The sequence below is a fragment of the Fukomys damarensis genome, unplaced genomic scaffold (genome assembly GCF_012274545.1).
Source record: "Fukomys damarensis isolate Sample0158 unplaced genomic scaffold, DMR_v1.0_HiC HiC_scaffold_29, whole genome shotgun sequence".
In the NCBI taxonomy this organism is placed as follows: domain Eukaryota; kingdom Metazoa; phylum Chordata; class Mammalia; order Rodentia; family Bathyergidae; genus Fukomys; species Fukomys damarensis.
In genome coordinates this window covers 20,694,510-20,701,937 of record NW_022900941.1, presented here as the reverse complement: position 1 = coordinate 20,701,937, position 7,428 = coordinate 20,694,510, and the positions used below count along the sequence as shown (strand labels likewise).

Sequence of the window (7,428 nt, the reverse complement as noted above, 5' to 3'; positions counted from 1 at the left end):
TTTTTTTTTTTTTTTTTTTTTTAAGCAAAACTGGACATTATTAAATGTAATGCTGATGTTAAATAACTGGTTAGCAAAAGTTTAAACTGTCTTTGAGAAATGCCACTCAAGGGGGCCAGAGTTTTAGCTCAGTGGTGCTGCTCTCTGCCTCCCACCTGCCTCCTAAGTGCAAGGTCCTGAGTTCAATCCATGGTACCAAAAAAGAAAGAAAAAAAAAAAAAAGTAAGAAACACCACTCAAAAATAAAACTAAATGAAATTCAATTTACTCAAATGTTTCTTGTATTTGTACTTCTTTTGGAAATTTCAAAACAAATCTATATTCACTGGTTTTTGTTATTTGTGAGGGTTTCTTTTTTAATGATAACTACCTTTAAAGGAAATTCTCCACTAAACTACAAAAAATAATAATTGCTCCCAAATGACAACTGAAAAAATACTGGGAGATTAATGGAATCTTTACTTTTAAAGTCACTTAATTATTTCAAAGGTAAAAGAGTCATAAGGGATAAACGTGCATTATATACTGTAATAACAAAGAGGTCAATTCTCTAACACATAACAATTCCTAATGTGTATGTATATATCTAAAAGAGAGCATCAAAATTCATGAAGTGAAAGCTGAGAATTGCAAAAAGAGATAGATTAATGTACTATTATAGTTGGATACTTCAAAAACCTAACAGAAATAGGCAGATCCAACTGGCAGGAAGTAAGGACAAAATATGAATTCAACAACATTAATTAACTGGATATAATATACATTTATAGACTATTCTGAACATCAAGAGCAATTAAGTGTATATAATATACATCTAGTGACTTCATCCAAAGACAGTAAAATAAATATTTTTTCAAGCCTACATGGAACATTCATATTGGGCCAAACAAACAAAACATAATGATAATAAAAATTTTCTAAAAACTTAGAAATCATACAATATCTGCTATCAGACTACAGTGAATTAAACTATAAATCAGTAATAGAGACACAGCTGAGAAATCCCAAAATAGTTGGAGATTAAATAATACATTTCTAAATAACGCAAAGGTCAAAGAAGAAATTTTGACAAAATTTAAAATATTTTAAAGCAAATGAATAGGAAAACATACCAAAATGTGTGAAGTATCACAAAGGCAGGGTTAGAGGGAAATAACAAATGCACACAGTTGGCCCCTATATCCATGCATACTGCAGTTGTGGAATAAACCAACCACAAACTGAAACTATTATGAAAAAAAAAATGCAACTAAACTGGACATTACAAATATTTTGTCCTTATTTCCTAAACAATACATTATAACAACTATTTACATGGTACTTAAAATTGTATTAAATATTATAAGCAATCTGTTTTTTTGCTTTTTTTTCCAGTACTGGGAATTAGAACTCAGGACTTTGCACTTGCCAGCAGGTTCAGTGCTGCTTAGCTACATCCCTACCCCAAGAATTACAAGTAATCTAGAGTTATTTTAAAGCCTATGGGACGATTGTATAGGCTTTATGAAAACACACCATTTCATAAAAGAGACTGGAACATTCACAGGTTTTGTTATCCACAGGGGATCTTGGAACCAATCCTCCATGGATACTAAAGGACAACTGTATTAAAAAAGAAGAAAGATTTAAAATCAATCATATAAACTTCTACTTTAGGACACCAGAAAAAATAATAGTAAATTAAGTACAAAGTTTAAAGCAAAGAAGTAAAAATTACAGGAAAAAAAAAATCAGTGAAACTGAATGAGGAAGAAATCAAGAGAAAAATTAACGAAACCAAAAGCTGCTTCCTTAAAAAGATCAATAAAATTGGGGCCAGGGATTTAGCTCAGCGGTTCGGTGGCCTGCCCTGCAAGCCCAAGGACCCGAGTTCAATCCCGCGTACCAAAAAATAATAAAAAAAAAAGATCAATGAAATTGATAAGCCTCTAGCCAAGCTAAAAAAAAAAAAAGAGAGAGAGATAAAGAAAGCAAAAAGGGTTGAGGAATAGAGGACACAAATTATTAACATATCCCTCTTATTTTAAAACAGCTGTCTTCTTGAACTTTTATGTACTGTTTTAAAATCCATACTGTCTCACCATTTTTCTATAAGACTTTTCACCTTGCCAGTAAAGGTTTTGACAACTACTACTAACAATTCCTGTCTGGGAATGCTTTCAAAATATCTGAAATATAATTTCTTTTAATATCATCTACCACTGCATTGTCCTCTCCACCTAAGCTTGTTACTTTTCAGAAATGTTGCTCCAGTGTCCTTTTCCTTAGAAAAACTTTCCTGATGCCCTTTCTCTGTGCTTCCAAAACAAACTGAATAAACTGCTATGCAGCACTATTCACACTAGAATAGCAAATATTAGTTTAACTATGGATAGTACCTCTTCTGAGTTCTAATCACAATACTTAAAAGTAGTTCAGTATCTGACAGTGGATTTAAAAAAAAATGGACTCTGAATGAGTAAGTTGTGGGGGAAAAAATTTGAGATACTTATAGGATATCCAGATGGTGATGAGCAGAAACATGAGTATGAGCTCAGGAAGGAAGATATGGTTCGTGATACAGAAATGATAATTTTATTATAAATTTAGGATTATAGCTTTGGCAGATTAAAATAAAATTATCAAATGGTTTATGGATGAACTCACTAGTGAGAAATATAAAGTATTCTGCATGTTACTAAATACAATGTATACTTGTTAGCCCTCAATTTGATTTCTCAGCAGCATTCAAAATAATTGATTGGTCCCCTACACTTTTTTTTTAGTTTACTGTCTTGGTTTTCATAATATCAACAAAAAATTCCTCCAACTTTTGGCTACTTCTTTTCATATCCTTTGTTGCAATTATTTTTTTCCAATGTTAAAATGTTGGAAGATCCACTGGCTTAGGCCTAAGTCTCCTTTCTCTGTACCTTCTATTTTTTCCTTGGCCAATCTCTTCCCTCACTCCAAGGCATCAATTATAAATTTTATGCTATTACCAAATTTATTTATAGTCCCAATCCTATATATAGTCCCAAACCTATATATCCAACTATTAGATATCTTTACTTATCTCACTCTTAGGCCTAAACCTCTCAAACTTTATGATTAATATCTCTTCTTTCCTTATACTACCAAATAAAACATCTGTTCCTCCCCAGTCCTATTTTATGTATGACAACTACTGGCCCAGAAAATCAGCTTTCTCTTCTCCATATAATCCCAAATCTAATCCATCACCAAATCCTAGCAATTTCACCTCCCAAATATATGCAACTCAAGCTACTTTATCTCTATCACTGCCATCACCTCTTACCTAAATTACTGTATTTTTGCACTGCTTTCAGAGAACTCAGGCCCTTGTGCAAGCCAAGCTACAGGCCGTTTCACATTTAGCTAGTCAGTTATATCCCGAGACCATTAAATTACTCTTATTGCTGAAATTAATGCTATTCAAAGTGTGGTCTGCGAACACATGTTGATCCATAAACTAAAAGTTTTACAGCAATCCAGCATGTCAAAACATTCATTTTATTGTACATTACTAAAGCACCAGTATTAAATGGATATTAAAACCAAAACAAAAAAAGCAGACCTTCACCAAAAGTAAATATGAGAAGCACTGACCTAACTGACCACCCTGCATTTACACTTCCCCCTCCAGTCTGTACTCCACAAAGGAGCCAAGTAATGTTTCTAAATGTAAAAATCGAAGTAAATTACTCAGCTTTTTAACTTTCTTGGTGGCTTCCTATTGCTCTTAAGATTAAATATAAAATGTTTAGCATGGATTTTGATCACTATGATATGCTCCGTTCTCATTTCCCATAAGTTATCCTCATGTGCTAAGTCAGTCCTTTTCTACAGTTCTATAAAGTTGAAACTGTCAACATCACTTGGATAAGGAGCTCATCCGTTAGATTTCAGCCCCAAAATCGTTTCTTTAGAGAGGCATCCCCTGATAACTAGTGCCCTTTCATTACTTACAATAATTTTCCTTTGTAGTAGCTCTATATCTAGTTATTATTTTTGCTCATTTTTTAGTTTCTTTGCTCCCCATTGACTTTTGCCTCTAAGAATATAAAATCCTTCCCCCTTTTTAAATGTACATGTATGACCAGAGCCTGGCAGAGAGCCTGGCAAAAATAAGTTATTCAATAAACTTTTGTTAAATGAGCAAATCAAAGAAACAAAACAGTGAGCAGGCTCACAATGTAAATGTCTTTATTATCTAACTATATAAAAGGCTTGGGATAAGTGTGCCAAGTACTTTACAAAAGTTAAATATCCTTTATTTTGTTAGCCTAAAATACTCAGGGAAACCCCATTGTCAAGATAAATTTTTTTTTTTTTTGGTTTTTTGAGACAAAGTCTCACAATGTAGTTGAGACTGACCTGGAACTCATTATGTAGCCCAGGCTGGTCTTGAACTCACAGAGATCCTCCTGCCTCAGCCTCCTGAGCGCTGGGATTACAGGTGTGTACCACCATGCCCCAGCTTGTCAAAATAAATTTTTAAAATAACTGATTTTCAGAAAAATGAAGAATCTTAACTAAATTAATCAACAAAGATGTGACAAATCTGAGGTAATAAGGGGTAACATATTCTAGACTTATATTTCCTGGCTGCGCTGCTTACTGTATGATTTTGTGGAAGTTAATCTGCTTCCTAGTTCTTCATTTGTAAAAGGAGAATAGCAAGCTTTTTAAAAAAGGATTACTATGAGTTTAAGTGAATTAATATATAAACACCCTGAAACAATGCTTAGCACAATGTTCTGTCAGTGATTACCATTATATCAAATTTATCTGATTACTTGTTTAATGTCTGTCAGGGCCACTGCAGAATATAAAATATTTACAAAAGCAGAGGTGATGTCATTATTATTCTCTGATAGAGCTTTTTCCAACTAGGAATTAAGTCCCATAAAAACTGATTTAGGTACTATTTATTAAGTTCTTTAAGAACAGTACACATTATTAAAGGGTCAGAGGCGATGAAGTAGTAACTCACTACAAACCCTGAATGACTTAAAGCAGTGATGGCGGACCTTTCGGAGCTTTCAATGATACAAACAGCCAACTACAGCACATGTGCCATAGGTTTGCTACCACTGACTTAGCATTATTAGAGCTTGATTTGCACAGAGAACATGACAGAGAAGGGCCACTCCCATGTATTTCCCAATGCATGGCAAGCAACAGGTGCTCATTAAATATTTTTGGAAAGAATGCTTACAAAACCAAAGGAATAATGCTAAGCACAGAGTAGATGTTAAATGTCAATTTTAAACAAAGTTTCTTTAGGAGGAGTTTAGGAGAGTTTCACTGGAAATAAGAAAAACAACTCCTAGATTTTCAGGAGGGGTTCTGAGTGGGTGGCCCTATCCTTAAAAAGTTTCTAGAAGCTTTAAATCAGGTTCTAGAAAAGTCATATTTCTTCAAGTTGCATTGTCTATACTTTTCATAGTAAAAAATACAAAATGCAGATTCTAGAAAACCAAAAAAGCAAAGAAACCGATGTTGGCAGGAACTATGTGGAAGCAGTAAAAGGTAGAAAACAGGTAGAATTTGAATATATAGAAGAGAGCAAAGAATATTCTAGGCCAGTGAATAGTCTTAGCAAATGTGGCATCACCCAAATTATGAAGTACATTCCATGAGCAGCACAGGAATTATTATTGGTGATAAATATTTGATAATTATTTGTATATATATTACATGTAATTAAGACAGCAAATAGGGAATTCAAATTTTTACTATTTAGAACAGTAAAATAAATATCTATAGTTTAAACGAATCCTATAAACATATTAATATTGTACAAAAGGTAACCGCATATGGCAAAAACTGTTAGCATTTTTAAAATTGAGTAAAATGTGGTAACTACTAAGCAAGTCATGTGAACATGAATGAGCACAACAGATTAAAAGAAAAAAGCTACTATTCCTCCATATGAAGACAGAGCTCTACTTTGTGTTTCAAGATAAAGTCAATTGGGTATGAAGAATACCCTACCAGCTTTGACTATTTAGCTTGCAGTACTAAAATTGTTATGTGTAAAAATCTTCATTTTTTCATTATGAGGGAGCTGCTGTATATTCCAACTCCATTTATTCTCAAAAAGAAAACAGAGTTTTAGAAATCTCAAATAAGTATATGAAATAAGAACTGTATCTGTAACTTGGTAATTTACTTGAAAATAGAAAGTAAAAGCCTGTATTTTTCAAGTAAGAAATTAATTTATATAATAAAATACAAATTAGATCTACAACAAAAGGGTGTTAAATTAAGCAAAGAATAAGAAAGTAGCTTTCCATTCTCATTTTCCTTTCTCAGAATAAACCTACCAATAGTTAAAACAAATCAAACTAGCGATGGTAAAGATACCATTTATCAAGGTCTGACCATGTGCCAGGCACTGTTCTAAGTATTTGACCAGCATTAACTTGTGCAATCACTACTACCCTTGTAGTCGGTAAAAATACTAAATCGCAGAGAGGTTAAATAACTGGCCCAAACCAACACTGGTAGGTAGCAGGTCCTGGCAATTCCCAAGTTTGAGCTCCTAACCACTAGGCAACATTTCTATCAATGACGGGATAATAAATTGAAATATTCCATCAGCCCCATCAGAATGAGAGAGATGCAATTTTCTAAGATATAAACTTCTTACTGCTTCATTAACCCGCCCAAGAAATACTGGGTTCAACTGGAAAGAAGTGGGAAGAGCAGCTACCACAAAAGGGCAAACTAGGCCCAGAACTATTCAGATACAGTATGGACAACACATTAGGATGGTGATGGCTGAATAAGATTCACTTTCTGCTTCTTCTATTTCAATGCCATGGAAGAGTAAGTGAAAAGTTAGAAGAAGCAGAAAGTGAATCTTATTTCTACTGGGATCTGTGACTGCTTTGAGAAAATTCTACCGTGGCTTTTCTCCATGTGAGTCCGTACACAAATACACAGATTCAAGAATAACTAGGAGAAAGGGTGGCAGAATGAGATAAAAAAGGGAAAGTCAAGATTTGGATTTTTAAGACGTGGTCTTGAACCTCAGGGTTAGCTTGACGCTCCCTGGTAAGTCCGACAATTCATGAGAAGGCCAGCGTGTGGTTAGGACAGACCGCCGCGGTGGAGACAGCGTGGTCTGCAGAGCTGAGAACTCACCCTATAATGTGCTAACGAAGATGATAGTTTCTAGAGTCAGTGTTTGGGACGAGGTCTGCATGTGGACTCTGCGCTAAGGTAGACTGGAGAGCGCCTTTCGCTTCGGGCGGTGTGCGAGGACTGGCAGGAAAAGAAGGCAGAAAGGCACAGGCGCAGATACAAAGGTGTGAGAAGGAGGGCAAGTAGGGGAAAAGGGGCGAGGCCCGTGGAAAAAACTAAGGAGCACCCAGGTAGGCAGAGGCTGGGAAGCCGAGGAGCCGCAAGGAGGGAGGG

The 7,428-nt window shown here is 34.7% G+C and overlaps 1 protein-coding gene across 1 annotated transcript in view; it reads right to left on the bottom strand.

Moving 5' to 3' along the window:
* Spopl (speckle type BTB/POZ protein like) overlaps positions 1-7,312 on the bottom strand; it is a 54,212-nt gene extending 46,900 nt beyond the window's left edge. The window contains exon 1 of the mRNA XM_033757231.1: positions 7,156-7,312. The gene's annotated coding sequence lies outside the window, so the exon portion shown is untranslated. The remainder of the gene's footprint in view (positions 1-7,155) is intronic.
* Positions 7,313-7,428: the final 116 nt, after the last annotated feature.